Consider the following 22,997-nt stretch of genomic DNA (forward strand, 5'->3'; position numbering starts at 1 on the left):
TTGTTCATGATAAAATATAATTATATGGAACTTGCTAACTATGTAAACAAAAGTCACTATAGTAAATTCCTCAGTCAGAGACAATTTCAATATGGCGGTTTGTTTACATAGTTAGCAAGTTCCGTAGAATTTACAATGGAGCCTTGAATAACAATAAAAGTAACTTGCAGTTTATGTACATAACTTTTATTCTTAATTATTTATTAAATATATAGGTATTTAAGCTAAAGCAAAGAAAAAACTATACAACATACAGGGTGATTCATGAGACGTGAGCAGGACTAATCCTGCACACTCAGTAACTGATAATTGATCGATCACCGTCGTATTTAGGTGAAACAACCACACTTTTTCCTATTTTTTTACTTTTTGGCGAGGGCAAATTTAATTCTCTACAATCATGGTTACCCTACAAGGCCTAATTAATAAACATAAAACCTCTTTAACCGTAATGACAGCATTATGATTACGAAGAAAATAAACTGTCAAACTTGAGTGAGATACGAGTTTTCAAAAGTAACCAGACCGTGATGACATTCAATTTGACACAGAATATCTGTAGTTTAGTATTCTAATTGTAGGGTGACCATGCATGTCGTAAATAAATTAATAACTTTTTTTTTCAACACGACTAGAAAATTAACGTTAACCTCACTAATACTGATACGAAACAGTTGCTTATAATTTACGAAATGCGCAGTGTTAGTCCTGCTCACGTCTCCTGAATCACCCTGTATAGTTAAAGGGAACTGATGAGGGCCATCTCATACTTATTGGACTATATGCAATATGTAGGTAGAGTGATTGAGTTATAAACTAAAATAGTGAACAAACAAGCACAAAGATTTGGTGAGAGCTCGACACTGTAAGTTTAATGAGCTATTTAACTGCACACCAATTGAATTGACATTTAAATTCTCATCGTTAAATGCAGATATATAACTAAGCATATGGTTAGATGCGCCGCGCCGTACTGACCCAACACCGAGGGCCCATTTCTCGAACGATATTAGACTAATATTATTAGTCAACTGTCAGATCGTATGGGTTGCCATGACAACACACTAATAATATTAGACTAATATCGTTCGAGAAATACGCCTAACAACGTTATGTGATATTGAAAAAGCGTTTAGAACGTTTTTATTCGAGAATGATATTAAATTAATTAAATAAGTTTCCGAATATTACCTTACGCTTGTTATACATGGTAGGCAGCGTAGATAAAGTACACAAATTAATTATTTCTCATTTACCTACTTACTTCACATTTATATTTGTCCAAATCCTTTATCTTTTACCTACTTCACTTTTGTATTTATCCAAATCCTTTATCGTTTACCTACTTCACTTTTGTATTTGTCCAAATCCTTTATCGTTTACTTACTTCACTTTTGTACTTGTCCAACTCCTTTATCATTTACCTACTTCACTTTTGTATTTGTCCAAATCCTTTATCATTTACCTACTTCACTTTTGTATTTTTTATTTATTTATTTAGAACACAAACAGTCACATAACACAATGGATTTTTAGTACAATGTAGTGTACCTAACATACTTAAGAAACAGACCTGGAGCCAACCTGTGGACCTCGTGGTGGACCTGTATTTGTCCAAATCCTTTATCATTTACCTACTTCACTTTTGTATTTTTTATTTATTTACTAGCTGTGCCCGCGGCTCCGCCCGCGTGGAATTCGGGTTGTGTCAGATAAGCTGCTAAATATATAAAAAATAGTAAATTATATTACGCTTACATTTATAATTTCCTGCATGATAATTTCTGATAAGAATTCTATCTTATTGTTTCATACTTTTTAGAGCGCGATTTGTAGTAGTCCGACTACGCCCGACTCTTTTAGTATGAGAAAGTCGAAGTCGCCTAGCTTTGGACCGCGTGCAGTGCGCCACATACGTCGGGCAAAGCCCGACGCTTTGAGTATGAGGGTGCCTTCGGCGCCCAACTTTGGCAAGCGTACAGCGTGTCACGTACGTCGGGTGGCGCTGACGCTTTGAGTATGAGGGCGCCGAAGGCGCCCGGCTTTAGAATGCGTACAGCGCGCCACGTACGTTGGTCTATGCCCGACACTTTTAGTATGAGGGCGACGAAGGCGTCCGACTTTAGAATGCGTACAGCGCGCCACGTACGTGGGGCTACCCCCGACGCTTTGAGAATGAGGGCGCCTTCGGCGCCCAACTTTGGCAAGCGTACAGCGTGTCACATACGTCGGGTTGCGCCCGAAGCTTTGAGTATGAGGGCGCCCGGCTTTGGCACTCGTACAGCGTGTCAAGTATTACGTCGGTCTACTCCCGACACTTTTAGTATGAGGGCGCCGAAGGCGCCCGCCTTTGAAACGCGTACAGCGCGTCACGTACGTCGGCCTACGCCCGACGCTTTGCGCATAAGGACGCCATCGGGCTTTATGTATGAGCTTTGAGTTTGAGAATGCCTTCGGCGCCCAACTTTGGCAAGCGTACCGCATATCACGTACGGCGGTCTACGCTTGACTCTTAGTATGGAGCGCCGAAGACGCCATGCTTTGGAATGCGTACAGCGTGTCACGTATTTCGGGCTACTCCCGACGCTTCGAGTATGAGGGCGCCGAAGGCGCCCGGCTTTGGAACGTGTACAGTGTGTCACGTACGTCGGTCTACGCCCGACTCTTTCAGTATGAGGGCGCCGAAGGCGCCCGGCTTTGGTAACCATACAGCGTGTCACGTACGTCTCTTTTAGTATGAGAAAGATGAAGTCACCTGGCTTTGGACCGGGTGGAGCACGCCACGTGCGTCGGATTACGTCCGAAGGTTTGACTATGAGGGCGCCTTCGGCGCCCGGCTTTGGCAAGCGTACAGCGTGTCACGTACGTCGGGCTACGCCCGACATTTTTGTATAAGAAAGTCGGAGTCACCTGGCTTTGGACCGCTTGCAGCGCGCCACATATCTATGTCGGGCTACGCATGACTCTTTTAGTATGAGGCGAAGGCGCCCGGCTTTGGAACGCGTACAGTGAGCCACGTACGTCGGGCTACGTCCGATTCTTTTAGTATGAGGGCGCCGCAGGCGCCCGGCTTCGGATCTGGTACAGCGCGCCACGTACGGAGGGTTACGCCCGACGCTTTGGGTATGAGGGCGCCGAAGGCGCCCGGCTTTGGAACGCGTACAGTGTGTCACGTACGTCGGTCTTCGCTTGACTCTTAGTATGGAGCGCCGAAGGCGTCCAGCTTTGGAACGCGTACAGCGTGTCACGTACGTCGGTCTACGACCGACACTTTTAGCATGCGGGCGCCGAAGGCGCCCGGCTTTGGAACGCGTACAGTGCGCCACGTACGTCGGTCTACGCCCGACTCTTACAGTATCGGCTTTGGTAACCATACAGCGTGTCACGTACGTCTCTTTTAGTATGAGAAAGATGAAGTCGCCTGGCTTTGGACCGGGTGGAGCGCTCTACGTACGTCGGGCTACGCCAGATTCTTTTAGTATGAGGGCGCCGAAGACGCCCGGCTTTGGAACGCGTACAGCACGCCACGTACGTCGGGCTACTCCCGACGCTTTGAGTATGCGGGCGCCGAAGGCGCCCGGCTCTGGAACGCGTACAGCACGCCACGTACGTCGGGCTACTCCCGACGCTTTGAGTACGGCGCCCGGCTTTGGAACGCGTACAGCGCGCCACGTACGTCGGGCTACTCCCGACGCTTTGAGCATGCGAGATGCGATGAGGTTTGTACGATATTTACTCTAAAGGTTGCGTAATATGGCGTATTAAGTCCGCCATATTGATTTGATAATGACGTCACATAGCCTCACCCGGGATGATGTAAGGATTCTAATGATGTATCGTACGTCTAAATCGGTTAAGGCATTCAGAAGTTAAGGTGGAATAAAGAAACTCACATAAATAAATATATCATCATCATCATCTCAGCCATAAGACGTCCACTGCTGAACATAGGCCTCCCCCTTAAAATAAATATATACGTACATACAAACACGAACTCTGAAAACACACAATACACTCTCTCTGTCTTTTTTTTGGCAGTCGTGAAAAAGATGGCACTGTGCAATGAAGGGCAATTAATTTACTGTCGTTTAATTTTGTTGTATTAATAAATCAACATAATTATTCAATTGTTGATATCCGTACCCCCTCATAAATTTGGCAAAATCCTTCCTCGGTGGCTTATTCATGTCACTACGTATTAAATTCTGCGCCACCTGTTAGTTTACCGGGGTACTCAATAGTGGTAACACATATTTGAAAAAAGTTTGCCCCTCCTTCCTAAGTAGCGCCATAAGATTCAGGGGCAAACTTAAATCAAGCGAGTGTTGTGGCTACCCCCCCCTTTTAAGGGTTGAATTTTTATAGCCTATAACCTGGCCGGAGATTTTCTCGACAGATTAGTAATGTTTTCATCAAAATCCGTTCAGCCGTTTTCACGTGATGCGCGTTCAAATAAACAGACAAACAGATAAACAGACAAACAGACAAAAATTCAAAAAATTGTTGGAACGTGTTCTGTTATCGATTCTAAGTATCCCAAGCCAACTTTTTTTCAAATATCTTCCATGTACAGACTTTCGACCCTCTACAGCTTTATTATATGTATAGATTTAGAACACAAACAGTCACATAACACAATGGATTTTTAGTACAATGTAGTGTACCTAACATACTTAAGAAACAGACCTGGAGCCAACCTGTGGACCTGGTGGTGGACCTGTATTTGTCCAAATCCTTTATCATTTACCTACTTCACTTTTGTATTTGTCCAAATCCTTTATCGTTTACCTACTTCACTTTTGTATTTTTTATTTATTTATTTAGAACACAAACAGTCACATAATACAAATGGATTTTTAGTACAAGGTACACTACTACCTAACATACTTAAGAAACAGACCTGGAGCCAACCTGTGGACCTGGTGGTGGACCTGTATTTGTCCAAATCCTTTATCATTTACCTACTTCACTTTTGTTTTTGTCCAAATCCTGGTGCGAATCACTTTTACCGACCCTCGCCCGCCACTTTCTTTCTCCAACTAAATTTCCAAACAAATCAAAATAAATACTTCATTAAACTTCATAATTATTCTACTTTCTTCTAGCATTTTGTACTGCATTCCTTATATGTTTATCATAATGGTGTTCGTAATTATATAAGTCATATTCATACAAATAGTTGGGCACCTAAACTAGTTTGATCACGTAGATATTATAAAGGTGTTAAATCTAGTTTCGCGATTTGGATTACACAGTGCATTCTTTTAATTCTTTAAAAATAACAGTATTAATAAAGTAATGAGTTATTTACTTCATTAGGTAGTACTGTTATTTCATTCACGGTTGTTTTTAATTAGCAGTAGTTTTATATACAGGGTCAGTATATACTTTTGCAGCAGCAGTTGGTGATTGTAATATACTTACTTACTGATGTGATGTTGGAAAGTTTCCGAAATTGCGATATTTCTGTATACATATTAGAAAATTTCGGAAGATTCTCGTGTTTTTGTATCGAAAATTAAAACACACTTAAATAAATGTACCTAATTTTTTCTCCCAATGGAAGTGAAAAGAGTTATACATTTTTTATAAGTATACTTATTTTATTCTCGATCTATCGGTTCTTCGCTAGCAATCGATTAATTGCCTCAGATAATTAACTGCTTTATGCTCTTGTTATACAATCCACTATTTTGTAAGAAACTGATACTACAACTACTGATAAACTGATATTATACAATAAGTGTTATAAAATGAATATAAAACCAAAATTTACTACAAAGAAGATAACTAAAGCTAAAAAATTAAAAATATCTATCAAAATTTTGCCTACTATTATTTTCTACCGCAAATATTTTAGACCAACTGTTAACGATCCTCGTGACCTTACCAATCGGATCATAGTTAATACTTTCGTCTTAAAATGCATAGAAATACTATGCATTAAAAAAATTTTTTTGGCCGACAGTTGGCGATCCCTATCACGTGAAAAAGCGGCCTTTGAACTTCGCAAATCTCATCTTAATTTCATATTGATCTGATATCCTGTTTATATCGCGTGCGTTTTTTTTGGGGGTCCATATTGGCTCATATACAATGCATTATTCGAATATTTCTAATAATACCGCTTTGTAGTCATAATCATCGTTTCTCCGAAACTTGTTACTCATATATTTTTTTAATAGTTTTTTGTGCTACTACCTACATTATTCATAACGATACATAATCCGTTTTTTTTTACTCATAATATTGTCACTGAGAATGTATCTGTGCCCATAATGTTATTTGTAAGAATTTCTCAAAGACTAAGGCGAGCATTTGCTCTCGCTACGCTCGCTCACTGTGAGGGTCACAGGATTTCGGTTCTGTGAGGTTCTTACCTAACCTAACCCACCATTCTGACAGCATTTCGGTTCTGTGAGGGTCGCAGTTCTAACCTAACCTAACCCACCTTTCAGCCAGCATTTCGGTTCTGTGAGGGTCGCAGTTCTAACCTAACCTAACCCACCATTTTGGCAGCATTTCGGTTCTGTGAGGGTCGCAGTTCTAACCTAACCCACCTTTCTGGCAGCATTTCGGTTCTGTGGGGGTCGCAGTTCTAACCTAACCTAACCCACCATTCTGGCAGCATTTCGTTTCTGTGAGGGTCGCAGTTCTAACCTAACCCACCTGTCTGGCAGCATTTCGGTTCTGTGGGGGTCACAGTTCTAACCTAACCTAACCCACCTTTCTGGCAGCATTTCGGTTCTGTGAGGGTCGCAGTTCTAACCTAAACTAACCCACCTGTCTGGCAGCATTTCGGTTCTGTGAGGGTTACAGTTCTAACCTAACCTAACCCACCCTTCTGGCAGCATTTCGGTTCTGTGAGGGTCGCAGTTCTAACCTAACCTAACCCACCTTTCTGGCAGCATTTCGATTCTGTGAGGGTCGCAGTTCTAACCTAACCTAACCCACCTTTCTGGGAGCATTTCGGTTCTGTGAGGGTCGCAGTTCTAACCTAACCCACCTTTCTGGCAGGATTTTAACCTGACTTGACCTACAGGTGCATTCTGTTATAAATAAAATCAAATATGTCAAAATCGACATGTCGAGTAATAATATATGCATACATTTTTGTAATAGAGATATTTATGTAGAATGCATTATGAATATAATAAATTCGAAGTTCCAATGAGTATTGTTTAAAATGAAAATGTACAATGATCATTAGGATGTAAAATTATATGAGATACATTTTCGGAGTTTCAATAATCGAATTTGCAATTTTATATGAACTTTGGCGCACCCTTTTTTTGGTGCCCGTAATATCTAATCAAAGAGAATTTGAAGCGAATTTCAAATGGCGTTCTAACAGTTTTATGTTCTTTCGAAAGATGGCAGTAGGTAAATTTACAGTGGTACATAATTTACAGTGGTACATAATTTACAGTGGTACATAATTTACAGTGGTACATAATTTACAGTGGCACATAATTTACTTTGACAATCCGTCTCTATATAGACTCTATTCTCTTTAATGTAATCAAGTCAAACCAGGCGTGGCTCACTCCGCGATTTCGTCGCTTTGCTACAGGTAGCTAAAAGTACATCCGTTCGACCCCAATTTTGGGGTTTGCCATAAGCCGCGCGTGGCGCTGTCGCCACCTAGCGGCCATATCTGTGCTGATCGTGACAGACGCGTTTTGTTAGAGTGAGTCTTCTGTACCTAGTACTATTATTTATTCTGTGGTCAAACTAAAAACCAAACTGTTTTTTTATAGCAGATAAAAATATGCCGACTAAACCCACATTTCACGGTAAAACCTATAAAAACCCGTTATCCCTCTTATTCATAAACGCGCTACAAACCTCAATTAGCTAATAATCGTTTGTCTTTATCTGTCATTTTGACTTATGTATTTGTAAGAAGGGGATAAATATAATTTAACTAAATCAGGCCCGTAAAGTTTCATGAATAAGGGGGTAAGTCTGTTAAGGTGACGTTCGGATGTCAACCGTAACTGCATACTGTGAGATTTGAATTAAATTTGACGTTGCATGCAGTAACGCAGTCGGCAGCATTGTTGCAGCAGTATTGCAGCGAGATATTTCTGCAGCAGTAACGCTGTTATAGGCTGAAATAGACTTTAGAAAAATAATCGGGATGTATTTTAAATTCATTCAGAAAAGATAATCACTTGAATTTTAACAACCCTAAATAGCTGAAAGGGATAGTGCCATGTATTAGAAAGGGATAGCATGATTCGACCCTGCACCGCTGTCAAACTTCGGTTTCGTAGGAAGTTTCCTTTCTGTACGGCAGTACTATTATTTCTGTGATTTAGCCAGGGAATTCTAAAATGTAAAAGGTGTTAACGAAAGTCACTAAAATGTCATTTGCTACGCCATTTGAATGCAGCTAATTGTCAAATAATGTATCGGGTTTAATGATTTAATTACAATTAGTACAGTTAGGTTAATTATTTTAATCCGAACCGTTAATCGCGAGAAATAGATCTAATTTTTGGACAATTAAAAAACCAGTACTGTGTTTCTTTGAACTATGGGTGTTACGAAGAAAATGCATTAAAGCGTAATGCTATGTAATCTAAATAGATGGCATAACACTTGCACTGCGTGTGTGCTATAAAAATCGTTGCAGACTTTTGTAAGGGTCTCCCCTGATATATCGACGCGCATTCGGCAAAAGCCGATAAGAAAAAGCTTTATGTCCACGCAATAAGAGCGAAAAAGTCGTCGTTCGGCTCGGCTCGCATCGGCCGGCGCCTGCCGACGCGTCGACGGCTTTTTCGCTCTTATTGCGTGGACATAAAGCTTTTTCCTATCGGCTTTTGCCGAATGCGCGTCGATATATCAGGGGAGACCCTTAGTCTAACTCTAACTTAGACGTAGTACTTATAGCCACAGAATACATAATAGTACAAGGTACAGAAGACTCACTCTCTAACAAAACGCGTCTGTTACGATCAGGACAGATATGGCCGCCAGGTGGCGACAGCGCCACGCGCGGCTTATGGCTAGCCACCAAAGTTGGTGTGGAACGGATGTACTGTTAGCTACCTGTTGCGAAGCGACGAAATCGCGGAGTGAGCTACGCCTGAGGGCCTACCGCGAACCACGTTCGAAGTGTTGCCTCCCTGTCAACCTTACGAACAAATGTACAAGTGCGATAGAGAGGCAACACGTCGAACGTGGTACGCGGTAAGCCCTCTGATATAGCTGAACTCTTCGTCTCGTAAGCTCACGTCATTATGGCAAGGTCCTTTGCGCAATACGTTACTACAACGTAGTATTGTCATGAATGGGTGAGTCATGGTGTCGCCACGTATGCATAAATATACAGGGGCAGACATTATAATGTATATATGCTAACTATTTATAACATATTTTTTGCTTGTTTTTAATCCATGAAAGTAAACGTAAAGGTACAAAAGGGATCAGATACACATTCAAAACTGAAACTTAAAACTAAGCTGAAGTCTTCTTAAGGCATAAACTAATTTCACGTCCGTACTTTGCAGAGTAAAAGCGCTGGTGGCCTAGCGGTAAGAGCGTGCGACTTGCAATCCGGAGGTCACGGGTTCAAACCCCGGCTCGTACCAATGAGTTTTTCGGAACTTATGTACGAAATATCATTTGATATTTACAGTCGCTTTTCAAAACATTGAGGAAACCGGACTAATCCGAATAAGGGACCCCCCCCGCTGGGTTGGATGGTTAGATGGTAGTCGCTTTCTTAAAAACTAGTGCCTACGTCAATTCTTGGGATTAGTTGTCAAGCGGACCCCATGCAGGCTCCCATGAGCCGTGGCAAAATGCCGGGATAACGCGAGGAAGAAACTTTGCATAGTCTCCATAAGGGTAGGTGCTTTACCTCGAGTCAGCTGAATAGCAACGCGAATGCGCTGAGCGCCAAATAATTAATTCCTTCAGTTATGGAATCATTGCAGGTAACATTTTTCACGTACGACCGTAGGATTCATTAATTGTCACTAAGGGGCACAAGTACCTAAATCTATATTAGGTACCATAAAGAATATTAGAAGCAGTGTTTGAAAAACATTTCTTCGTGTCAGTAGGACGATTGCGACACGTCGTGTTTACTCCATGTCTCGACCGTTTCGAAACTTTTCATTCATGACTATTCTGCCGTGCTAAATTCCACACTAACTACACTACAATTTCATTCAATAATATACCCAAAATTAAAGCCATAGGGTTAACAATCCATTGGGTTTCTGAACGTAGTTATTACATTTTAACGTGCGTGACTATTCCAAGCGCTCGAGTGCGGTTAGTCGAACGCAAGCGTTGACTGGTATAAATTGTACTTTGTCTTATTCAGTTATTATGGATCTCAAGGTCTTAAGTTAAACTGGTTTATCCGTGTTGGATTCTACAACGCCAAGGCTAGCAAAGGGAATAGGTACAAGAATCACGCCTGAGGAAATTGTACATGACCAGCGTAGTGGGAAAGTGTGACTCAGACTGTGGATGGAGAAAATTCTACGGTGTTGTAGAATGTGACGTCACACAGGCCTATTCGGATTTCGAGATAATTACAAGATCTTGAGACGATTTAGAGATCAACTAGATCTACCTACATTAGATATCGACTAGATGTAACTTGGACATCTAAGTAATAACTTGTCGAAATCGTTCAAGAGCACTTCCAGAATAGCGGAAACGTCAAATTTGACATGTCTATCTTACAAATATCTTTAAATTATCCGTATCGTAACTTGTTGAAGTCTAGTAGAAATCTAATTCAATTTCCGAATCGAGCCGACAGTCATAGTGAAATTTCTCGATTGTCCGAAATTTGGTAACCGGGTTAAAAACTTCATACAGAAGCCTCTAGATTTGTGTTCTACACCGCCGCCGCAGTAATCTCGCAACAAAGGATGACTCACGCTAGACCGGAGCGGGACCGGGCCGGAGTTTCCTACGCTTCGTTTTCTATGGAAAGCACCACGTGATCACCGATCGGCCGTCATAGAAAATGTCATATCGGACGCCTCGGTCCGGGCACGGCGTGGGGGCCTATTTTTACCCGACTACGGCAACGCAAAAGGAGGGTTATGATTTTGACCGGTATGTATGTGGGTATGTATGTATGTATGTATGTATGTTCATCTGTTCCCTCATAACTTCTAAAGTACTTATTATAATTTAACAAACGATGTGTCATTCGAATCGTCTTAATCGCCCGCTGGTTATAGGCTATATGGCGTCACAAAAAAATGAACACTGCGCCCTCTAGAGGTCATAAAGTCACGAACCAAAAAACTAAAATTAAGTAATGATGATGTGTTATACATCATTGGAAAGAGCTCAAATAGCACATTTCAAATATATAAATATTGTTAGCTTTTGCACCCGGCTTTGCTTGCATGCGCCAGATAAAACATTAATTTATCGGTTAGGTGATTCGAACTATGAATCTACAAGCGCTCTGGATTCTATCCGCGAGTTACGCGACTACGGCGATACAAGAAGGTTTTTGCAAAAGAAATTTGTTTGGCCACTATACATGGTGTTTTTTTATTAATGTCCTGCAACATTTATAGGTATAGAAGAGGTATAGAAGTCCTGATCAGCCAAAATGTATGAAACAGTTAATTTTTTTACAAGATACGTACGCGTTCCGAAGCCGGGCGCCTTCGGCGCCATCGTACTAAAATTGTCGGGCGTAGCCCGACGTACGCGTTCCAGAGCCGGGCGCCTTCGGCGCCTTCATACTAAGAGTCGGGCGGAGCCCGACGTACGCGTTCAAAAGCCGGGCGCCTTCGGCGCCCTCATACCAAAAGAGTCGGGCGGAGCCCGACATACGCGTTCCAAAGCCGGGCGCCTTCGGCGCCCTCATACTAAAAGAGTCGGGCGGAGCCCGACGTACGCGTTCCAAAGCCGGGCGCCTTCGGCGCCCTCATACTAAAAGTGTCGGGCGTAGCCCGACGTAGGCGTTCCAAAGCCGGGCGCCTTCGGCGCCCTCACACTAAAAGTGTCGGGCCTAGCCCGACGTATGCGTTCCAAAGCCGGGCGCCTTCGGCGCCCCCATACTAAAAGAGTCGGGCGTAGCCCGACATACGCGTTCCAAAGGCGGGCGCCTTCGGCGCCCTCGTACTAAAAGTGTCGGGCGTAGCCCGACGTACGCGTTCCAAAGCCGGGCGCCTTCGGCGCCCTCACACTAAAAGTGTCGGGCCTAGCCCGACGTACGCGTTCCAAAGCCGGGCGCCTTCGGCGCCCCCATACTAAAAGAGTCGGGCGTAGCCCGACATACGCGTTCCAAAGGCGGGCGCCTTCGGCGCCCTCATACTAAAAGAGTCGGGCGTAGCCCGACGTACGCGTTCCAGAGCCGGGCGCCTTCGGCGCCCTCATACTAAAAGAGTCGGGCGTAGCCCGACATACGCGTTCCAAAGCTGGGCGCCTTCTTACACTAAAAGTGTCGGGCGTAGCCCGACGTACGCGTTTCAAAGCCGGGCGCCTTCGGCGCCCCCATACTAAAAGAGTCGGGCGTAGCCCGACATACGCGTTCCATAGCCGGGCGCCTTCGGCGCCCTCATACTAAAAGAGTCAGGCGGAGCCCGACGTACGCGTTCCAAAGCCGGGCGCCTTCGGCGCCCTCATATTAAAAGTGTCGGGCGTAGCCCGACGTACGCGTTCCGAAGCCGGGCGCCTTCGGCGCCATCGTACTAAAATTGTCGGGCGTAGCCCGACGTACGCGTTCCAGAGCCGGGCGCCTTCGGCGCCTTCATACTAAAAGAGTCGGGCGGAACCCGACGTACGCGTTCCAAAGCCGGGCGCCTTCGGCGCCCTCATACTAAAAGTGTCGGGCGTAGCCCGACGTACGCGTTCCAAAGCCGGGCGCCTTCGGCGCCCTCACATTAAAAGTGTCGGGCCTAGCCCGACGTACGCGTTCCAAAGCCGGGCGCCTTCGGCGCCCTCATACTAAAAGTGTCGGGCGTAGCCCGACGTACGCGTTCCAAAGCCGGGCGCCTTCGGCGCCCTCATACCAAAAGTGTCGAGCGCAACCCGACGTACGCGTTCCAAAGCCGGGCGCCGAATAAAAGAGTCGGGCGTAGCCCGACGTACGCGTTCCAGAGCCGGGCGCCTTCGGCGCCCTCACACTAAAAGTGTCGGGCCTAGCCCGACGTACGCGTTCCAAAGCCGGGCGCCTTCGGCGCCCTCATACTAAAAGTGTCGGGCGTAGCCCGACGTACGCGTTCCAAAGCCGGGCGCCTTCGGCGCCCTCATACCAAAAGTGTCGAGCGCAACCCGACGTACGCGTTCCAAAGCCGGGCGCCGAATAAAAGAGTCGGGCGTAGCCCGACGTACGCGTTCCAGAGCCGGGCGCCTTCGGCACCCTCATACTAAAAGAGTCGGGCGTAGCCCGACGTACGCGTTCCAAAACCGGGCGCCTTCGGCGCCCTCATACTAAAAGTGTCGAGCGTAACCCGACGTACGCGGTCCAATGACGGCCGCCATCGGCGCCCTCATAGGCACTAAAGGAGTCGGGCGTAGCCCGATATAGGCGGCGCTCTGCGTGTATTTCTGTACTGAGGACGCTCTCGCAAAAGTAATATAAAGTGACTTCAAAAAGTTAGTATCGAAATCATGACCCCAAAATTAATTAAATAAAAAATAAGTTCAAAAACTAAAACCCGACTACTGCAAATCGCGCTCTAAAAAGTATGAAACAAGATAGAATTCTTATCTAAAATTATCAAGCAGAAAATATTATATATGTTACCATTTTTTTTTTATATAAAAATACAACGTAATATAATTTACTGAATTTTTTATATATTTACAGAGATTCAGAGGATAGCCGTGGTCGTATGCCACATTACTTTTAAGTTTATAATCGTGGCATACGACCACGGCGATCCTCTGAATCTCTGTAAATATATTTAAAAATTCAGTAAATTATATTACGTTGTATTTTTATATAAAAAAAATGGTAACATATAATATTTTCTGCTTGATAATTTTAGATACGAATTCTATCTTGTTTCATACTTTTTAGAGCGCGATTTGCAGTAGTCGGGTTTTAGTTTTTGAACTTATTTTTTATTCAATTTCGATCGCTCGATTTCGTCACTCGTCAGTCGGTGCAAAACGACGAAATACTATTTTTTGAAATATGAGCGATCGAAATTTGGAATCTAGTGGTATTAACCACTCGATTTTAATTCTATTAGTAGAGTGTAAGTGCTTAGTATTGGAGATATTATTTAACGAAATACACGAAAGGGTCAAAAACATTCTGTGTTCGCGTCTTTCCTGTAGACATACACAAGAGTTAAGGGCTATAAAGGTTAATTTTCTTATTTAACCCTTATCCACGTGAAAAGGTCCTCCTTTTATTCAGAGAACTGTGATAAATTCATTACTTACATGCCCACAAGCTGTTAACTATTGCCCACAGGAGAGAAAAATGTACAGTTCGCGCGAACACGCTAGTTTTCTCTCCTGTGGGCAATAGTTAACCGCTTGTGGGCATGTAAGTAATGATTTTGTCATAGTTCTCTAAATAAAAGGAGGACCTTTTCACGTGGATAAGGGTTAAATAAGAAAATTAACCTTTATAGCCCTTAACTCTTGTGTATGTCTACAGGAAAGACGCGAACACAGAATGTTTTTGACCCGAAATCGAGTGGTCGAAATTCAAAAATCGGTCCCCTGGTCTAGCGTGAGTGAGCTGCAGTTGACATCCGAAACTTACCTTTATTTTAAGCATTGTCAGTTAACTGCACGGACGATGGTACAGTCAACCTCAAAAATATGTTTACACTGTTGCACTTACTTTGTAATGGCATCAAAAATATGTTTATATTTCTCGCCTTATTATTACAGGTGCAATTATGTAAACATATTTTTGACTTCGACTGTACGTGGTTTCACCTGCATGATTGACCACTGAGTCACCACTTGGTCCCCCAATTCAATATCAATGCGTCGCGCTAAGCGTGTGCGCAGTTGCACGCGTGCGAGCGAGACGCAAGGATATTATAACATTTTACGTGTCTGAATACGCTGATGCAACCCCACGTGAACAGTGATCACCTGATGTTCACGCAATCGTAATCACACCACTAGTTGGGGTTTTCCTCAATGGACATTTAATTTTTAGCGCCATACACGGCAGCAAAGAAAAAACCGACCAAGTGCGAGTCGGACTCGCGCACGAAGAGTTCCGTACCCCAATGCAAAAAAACAAAAACATAAAAAAGCAAAAAAATAACGGTCACCCATCCAAGTACTGACCACTCCCGACGTTGCTTAACTTTGGTCAAAAATCACGTTTGTTGTATGGGAGCCCCATTTAAATCTTTATTTTATTCTGTTTTTAGTATTTGTTGTTATAGCGGCAACAGAAATACATCATCTGTGAAAATTTCAACTGTCTAGCTATCACGGTTCGTGAGATACAGCCTGGTGACAGACGGACGGACGGACGGACAGCGAAGTCTTAGTAATAGGGTCCCGTTTTACCCTTTGGGTACGGAACCCTAAAAAAAGAAAAAGAAAAACAAAGTTTCTGTCGTGTCGTACGAGGGAGTTAAAAGGCTGGCCCAGAAAAAAGAAGAGTGGCGATTACTACACCGACAAGAGCATAACTCTTAAATACTGATAGATAGACACGGCAGCATCGCCGTGGCGATGGAATGGGAGCGTTGGTGGCCTATAGGAGCGTACGAGTCGTACGACTTGCAATCCGGAGGTCTCGGGTTCAAACCCCGGTGCGTACCAATCAGTTATTTTTATATAATCTATTTTTATTACTAATTAATTAACATAATTTTTTGTAAAATTTGCATGTCGTTGTGTGCGACTGAATACTGTACATACCACATAAAACATCACCTTTGTATTCTAGAATAAGTATTCTTGCAAATAAAAAATCTTTGTCTTTATCTTTGGAAGTTATGTACCTACGAAGTATCATGTTGATATTTATCAGTCGCTCAGTTCGCACAGAAAAAGTAAGGGCAAATCGCCTAGCGTGGTACGGGCATGTGATGCGGAGGGATGAAAGTCATGTGACGAGAAAGGTATTACGAATGAATGTGGAGGGAAGTACGAGGAAAGGAAAACCGAGGAAAAGGTGGATGGACTGTGTGAGAGATGATATGAAACGAATGCAAGTGAATGATGAAATGACGGGCGACAGAGAGGTGTGGAAGAGAAAGACATGCTGCGCCGACCCCAAGTGAATGGGACAAGGGCAGGAGAATGATGATTTATCAGTCGCTTTTCGGTGTAGGAAAACATCGTGAGGAAACCGGAGTAATCCCCAGTAAGGCCTAGTTTACCCCCTGGGTTGGAAGGTCAGATGGCAGTCGCTTTGGTAAAAATAGTGCCGACGCCAATTCTTGGGATCAGGAGTCAAGCGGACACCACGCTCCCATGAGCCGTGGCAAAATGCCGGGACAACGCGAGGGAGAAGATGACACGGCAGCAATGCAGTCGGCAGCAATGTCACGCCACGTTACTGCAGCAGTAATGCTGCTGTAGTCCGAATCCGAATGGTACCTTAACTTGTGCACTGGGGTATGCGTTATCAAATCAATATCAGATTTTTAAACCTCGAATGCCGCTAATGGAAGTCACACACATTGGATATTCTGCCGTATTCGAACTTCAAGATATTCACAAGAGACTAGATCCATTGTAGATACGTTATAGTTTAGATATCAACTAGTTCTCTTTTGCAGCGCAATTCGGGCAACCAATGTCACTTTTACGTTATATAAAGTAAGATATCTATTAGATGTGAATTGGATGTCTAAGTCATATCCTGTGGAAATCGTTCAAGAGTATCTCCAGAATCGCGTAAATGTTAAATTTGACAGGTTAAATCTTAAAAATATCGTTATCGTATCTTGGTGATGTCTAAAAAATATCAAATAGATGTCTATTTCAAAAACCGAATCGGGCCTATTGTCATTATTTTTATAGCCGTCGCGCGTAGACAAACAGACATAGGCACTTTCGCTGCGTTTCCGAACTTTCTAGACGTGCAGCCGCGTTGGACAATAGAAATGCATCGGTGTTTGCACTATGTTACTGTAAGTGCTATATATTGTAAACAACTAAGCCCCCCCCCCCCCCAAGACTTCAACTTTTTAAATCGGGCTTTAACTACAGCCTGGATCTAGAATCAGGTCTTGTAAATTAATTCATTATACGAGTATAATAAGGAATAAGAGGATATCAAAGTCAATTAAACAAATCGTGTATCGAGTGCCAAGAAATTGTTGAAAATATCTTATACGTAAAAAACCGGCCAAGTGCGAGTCGGACTAGCGCACGAAGGGTTCCGTACCATTACGCAAAAAACGGCAAAAAATCACGTTTGTTGTATGGGAGCCCCACTTAAATATTTATTTTATTCTGTTTTCAGTATTTGTTGTTATAGCGGCAACAGAAATACATCATCTGTGAAAATTTCAACTGCCTAGCTATCACGGTTCATGAGATACAGCCTGGTGACAGACAGACCTGACAGCCATTCCAGCGACGATAAAGGCCCTAACATATAGCAATTTCAAAAACAAATGGTATAAATTATTGTGTGATTGTTGTTTTTATAGTCTAGATGAATTCTTTAGCTTTAAGTTTTAATTTAATACTTGTGAAATTGTATGTAATGTATGTGTAAATAATGTAAATATTCGAGTTGTATCTGTTGTGTGACTTGTGTGTAAGCATAGATAGGGCCTTCTGTTCTGAATATGTATAACATTTTCCAAGTTTCACATGCCAAATGGCAGAATATAGTATATAAGTGCATGCGCTGTATATGTATGTATTCAAGTGAATAAAATCATTCATTCATTCATTCATTCATTCATTCAGACGGACAGACGGACAGACGGACAGACAGACAGACAGATATACAGAACGACAGACAGACAAATAGACGGACAGCGGAGTCTTAGTAATTAGGGTCCCGTTTTTACCCTTTGGACACGGAACCCTAAAAAAGAAACCCGTCTTATTATTCGCACATTTCCCTCCCGCAGAACTTTCCTTAACAAATCATGAAAATATTTCCTTACATAATTTAGGAGATACGCAGTACCTATGTTAGACAGATTGACGATCGATTTACATTATCAATGATTACAATCACAAAACAGCTGTTATTTCCGATCCCCAACCGTCCATCGAACTTTCAAATGTAAGAAATTCAAATTTGGAACGTTCGAAAATGGCCAAACGAGCTACGATATATCTTAATCGCGAGGTCGATGACCGGAGAAATGGCGGTCGTTCACCTTTCACCCAATTTGCTTACAAGATAGATATAAAACGATATGAGAATGGAAGTTGATTGAATTTCCGCTTTTGATAATAATGGAGCAAATCGTCTGCTAATTGAGAAATGAATAATTAACCCTAAGGGGTAGTAAGCTACATACGAATGACTTACGGTATGATATTTAACTCTATTGACAGCTATTAAAGTTCAAATTTCAACAAATATTTTTTATTATATGCAGTAAGGGGTTAAATGTTCTGGACGCATTGCATTCACGTGTGTACCTCTATTTTACTACTATTAGGCCCACTTGCACCGTGTCACTAACCCGGGGTTAAGCGGTTAAACCGTTAACCCAGTGTCAAATTTCACTGGTAACCATGGTAACTCCAGGTTTAACCGGTTAACCCCGGGTTAGTGGAATGGTACAAGTGGCGCTTATACATATAAGATGTAGTGCATAATTATTTTCCATCGTATTTTCTTGGAAACGTACGAACGTGCGATCGTACTATTTCAGTAAGGCCCACTTAACCTGGGATTAAGCGGTTAAACCGTTAACCTAGTGTCAAATTGTACTGGTAACCATGGAAACCCCAGGTTAATCCCGGGTTAGTGGAATGGTGCAAGTGGGCCTAAGTCTCGGTACGAAAAGTTATGAGGTCGACTTAAGTGCATTACAAATACGTTTCCGAGAAAATACGATAGAAAATTAATTATTCACTACATACCTATGTGAGTATGAGAATTGATAACTATACCAGATTCCATACATGTTTTTAAAATGTTTTATATTAGGTGATGAGCAGTGTCCTATTAAATTTCTGGGCAAAGGACTCCCCCTTTGATCGACACCCGTCTTGGTTCTGAGTACCTTGGTTCGACCAGTTGGTATCTAATATACCGGGTGTGGCCTGAAACACGAGCAAATAATTAAAACATAGATTGTACTCCTCAAACGGTGACACTTTTGTTCAACAACTTTTAAAAATTATTAAGTATTTAGACTCCCTATTTTTCATACAAAATAAATATTATCTTCAATGGACGCCATCGCCACGCCATATCATTGTGATTGACGTTGCTTGTCAAGCCTTAAACATAACAAAATTCGCAATACATTGCGTCTTTGAATAACTTTTAAAGTGTATTAATAATCGCTGAAATATATTTTTAAAAGTCGCTGAACAAATGTTGATCAGTATGAGGAATACAGCCTACAGTTAAATTTTTTGCTCATATTACAGGCCAAACCCGGTAGTTAGGTATGTGTTATTGTAAAACATTTTAGTGAAAACGTTAAACCTATTTACCCGTATCGCCTTAGTAAAAACGCGTTTTCACTCGTTAAATTAAAACTAGTTTTCCTTAAAACCTCGGTGAAAACTAGTTTTACCTGGGATTTTTCCGTCAAAACTAGTTTTCACAAAGTGCGTTCGCTTTGTCAAAAATATAGTTAGCTTATGGTTTTATTTATTCAAAGTTGGGATTATATATTTGACGATATACTGCCAGTCAACAGCACGTGTTACACGATACAAATACCAACTCATTTAACTATGAAATGAGAGTAATCACTTTTTTCCCCGCTGATATATGTATGTGGTTTTGTTTTTTTCTATATTTTCCTCTAACATCAAAAGGGATTAAAACACCCCCACGTTCCTTGCATTTTCGACCTAAGTAGGAGGTGTTAAAGTGCGTTTTGCGATGCGCTTGTTGTAGTTGATGCTGTGTGTTTGTGTGGCAGTTTAATGTGCCATGCGGATGTTTCCAAGTCCGCGCCGCGGGTCCGCAACGCATCAATACGTGGCGTGGGCTTGTTGCCACTGCAAGATGTATAAGGGCATTTTCACTATTTGTTTTGTCAATACCTCATAATTTCTATATGAATCGTACCCGATATCAATAAAATTGGTGTTATCTTGAGACATTTGGAGATAAATATCTGGGAGACCGAGTTTTGCTCGGAAAACAAAATATAAAAGCTCAAAAATGCGCGTTTTCCCAGAGAAAAAACGTTTTTGGGGGCGAAAAATCGATCTAGCCAAGATCGATTTATCGCCCCCAAAATCCCCCATATAGCAAATATCATCGAAAATTTTTACACGTTTACGAGAAGCTCGATATATTATATATATAAATAAATATATAATTATACATATATGTATATATATATATATATATATATACAAGAATTACTTGTTTAAAGGTATGAGTCATACCGTATGACATTAATTGGTAATAGTCAAGAGAGAACAATCGTCCATCTAACCGTGTAGTCGCGGCACTACGGTATGCCAATGATAACATCGGCAAGAAACTGACCCAGCTACTTATCATACCGGAATAATGACTAATGACTAATGTGCAGCTTTTACTTATACGCAAGGAAAACAACAACAAACAATTATAGTCTGTATCTTTAGATATTTAGATAAGAGTCAACAAAATCTACCCTCAAATGGCACCTTAAGAGCCAACAGGAGTGGTCATTTCTCCATACAAACGTACTCCTCGTTTTCCTCCGTGGTTTTTGAAGCTAGAGCAATGATTTTTTCAACACAGATTAATATTGTCAATATCTGTGTCGGACCGTTTTGCTTTTTTTGATATTTTTGTTTTTTAAGGCGCTAGAGCCCTTCAAAAATGGCCAAAATGGCCTAATTGACTATGCCGCAATGAGAGGCGTGGCATTCAAAACTGATATCAATTAGCCAAAAAAGCAAAACGGTCCGACACAGATAATTTCATAATCATTTAGATTTCCAAATTTGGTTACGATTGGTTAAGTTTTGGAGGAGGAAACAGAGGAGTACGAAACCTCGATTTTTGAGATTTTTACGCAGGATTTTTCGCCTTGTCCTTATCGCACTACTTTTAGGTGCCACTTCCGTTAGCGAGACGGGTATATTTACCTAAAATATTTAAAACTCAGCTCCTGTTTCGTCTTAAGCCAGTTGAGGTTATATGAAAACATTACATGATCTTTAATAATGTAGGTTACAGTCAGGTCGGTCAGTGACAGATTCAGGCGGTTTCGTATTTAATTAGCCAATAAATGTTATAACTAGCCGAAAATTTACAAATTATTCAGTTACTTTTATTTAAGTAAATACCTAAAGATACAGGCCGCGTAGCCAAGATGACGATCGCTTACGCTCCGTAGCGATCGAAACGCAAGTGTCACTGTCGCACTAATATGGAAGAGTGATAGAGAGACATAATGCTTTTCGTTGTCGAAGCGATAGCGATTGTAACCTTGGCTAGGCCGGCAGAGCTTATGCACGCTACTTTGTCAGCGAGGAACGTGAACGATGAATAAAACTATTATGTCTTTCCTCGTGTGAGGTTTCATACTCGTAACTATCTTTATACCAAATTTAATAAGTATAAATCTGTTCAGCGGTTTAAGCGTGAAGAGGTAATAGTCAGACAGAGTTTTTCAGACAGTCAGCAGTTCAATATGTAGACATATTAAAATACTAGCTGTGCCCGCGGCTCCGCCCGCGTGGAATTCGATCTGTGTCAGTAAGCGGCTAATTTCTAATCCTAATTTCTCTCCCTCTTCCCTGGAGGCGGAACTTGAAGTAAAGATGACAGATGGATATGCTAGATGGATATGCAGTCCAGATACAATATTTTACAATTAGGTACTTACCACTAAATAAAACTACAATCCAAAATCAATAGTTTTCGATATAAAAAAAAAACTCGATATAAAAACGCAATTTGATAGACATTTGTACATTTTTACTTTTAGTATGGAAATCAGTCACATCATTTTATCACGAAAATCAACAGTACTACAGCAGTAACGTTGCAACAGTGTAATGCTGCCGCAGTCGCCATAATTATAAAGTCATTGAAAACGCGAGAGAAGCGAGCGCGAAAATTTTTCGATATAAAAACGCAATTTGATAGATAGTTGTACATTTTTACCTTTAGTATGGAAATCGGTCACATCATTTTATCTCGAAAATTGACAGTGCTGCAGCAGTAACGTTGCAACAGCGTAATGCTGCTGCAGTCGCTATACATCAGAAAGATATTGAAAACGCGAGCGAAGCGAGCGCGAAAATTATTCGATATAAAAACGCAATTTGACAGACAGTTGTACATTTTTACTTTTAGTATGGAAATGGGTCCCATCATTTTATCTCGAAAATTTACAGTGCTGCAGCAGTAACGTTGCAACAGCGTAATGCTGCTGCAGTCGCCATACATCAGAAAGATATTGAAAACGCGAGCGAAGCGAGCGCGAAAATTTTTCGATATAAAAACGCAATTTGACAGACAGTTGTACATTTTTACTTTTAGTATGGGAATCAGTAACATCATTTTATCACGAAAATCAACAGTGCTACAGCAGTAACGTTGCGACAGAGTAATGCTACTGTAGTCGCCATACATTAGAAAGTGATTGAAAACGCGAGCGAAGCGAGCGCGAACATTTTTCTATATAAAAACGCAATTTGACAGACAGTTGTACATTTTTACTTTTAGTATGGGAATCAGTCACATCATTTTATCACGAAAATCAACAGTGCTACAGCAGTAACGTTGCGACAGAGTAATGCTACTGTAGTCGCCATACATTAGAAAGTGATTGAAAACGCGAGCGAAGCGAGCGCGAACATTTTTCTATATAAAAACGCAATTTGATAGATAGTTGTACATTTTTACTTTTAATATGGGAATCAGTCACATAATTTTATCACGAAAATCG

The 22,997-nt window shown here is 41.8% G+C and overlaps 1 protein-coding gene across 1 annotated transcript in view; it reads right to left on the reverse strand.

Annotated features, from left to right (window-relative positions):
* LOC134675243 (transmembrane protein 216-like) overlaps positions 1 to 22,997 on the reverse strand; it is a 489,019-nt gene that overhangs the window by 268,927 nt on the left and 197,095 nt on the right. The window lies entirely within an intron of this gene.

Source organism: Cydia fagiglandana, chromosome 21 (assembly GCF_963556715.1).
Source record: "Cydia fagiglandana chromosome 21, ilCydFagi1.1, whole genome shotgun sequence".
Classification (NCBI taxonomy): domain Eukaryota; kingdom Metazoa; phylum Arthropoda; class Insecta; order Lepidoptera; family Tortricidae; genus Cydia; species Cydia fagiglandana.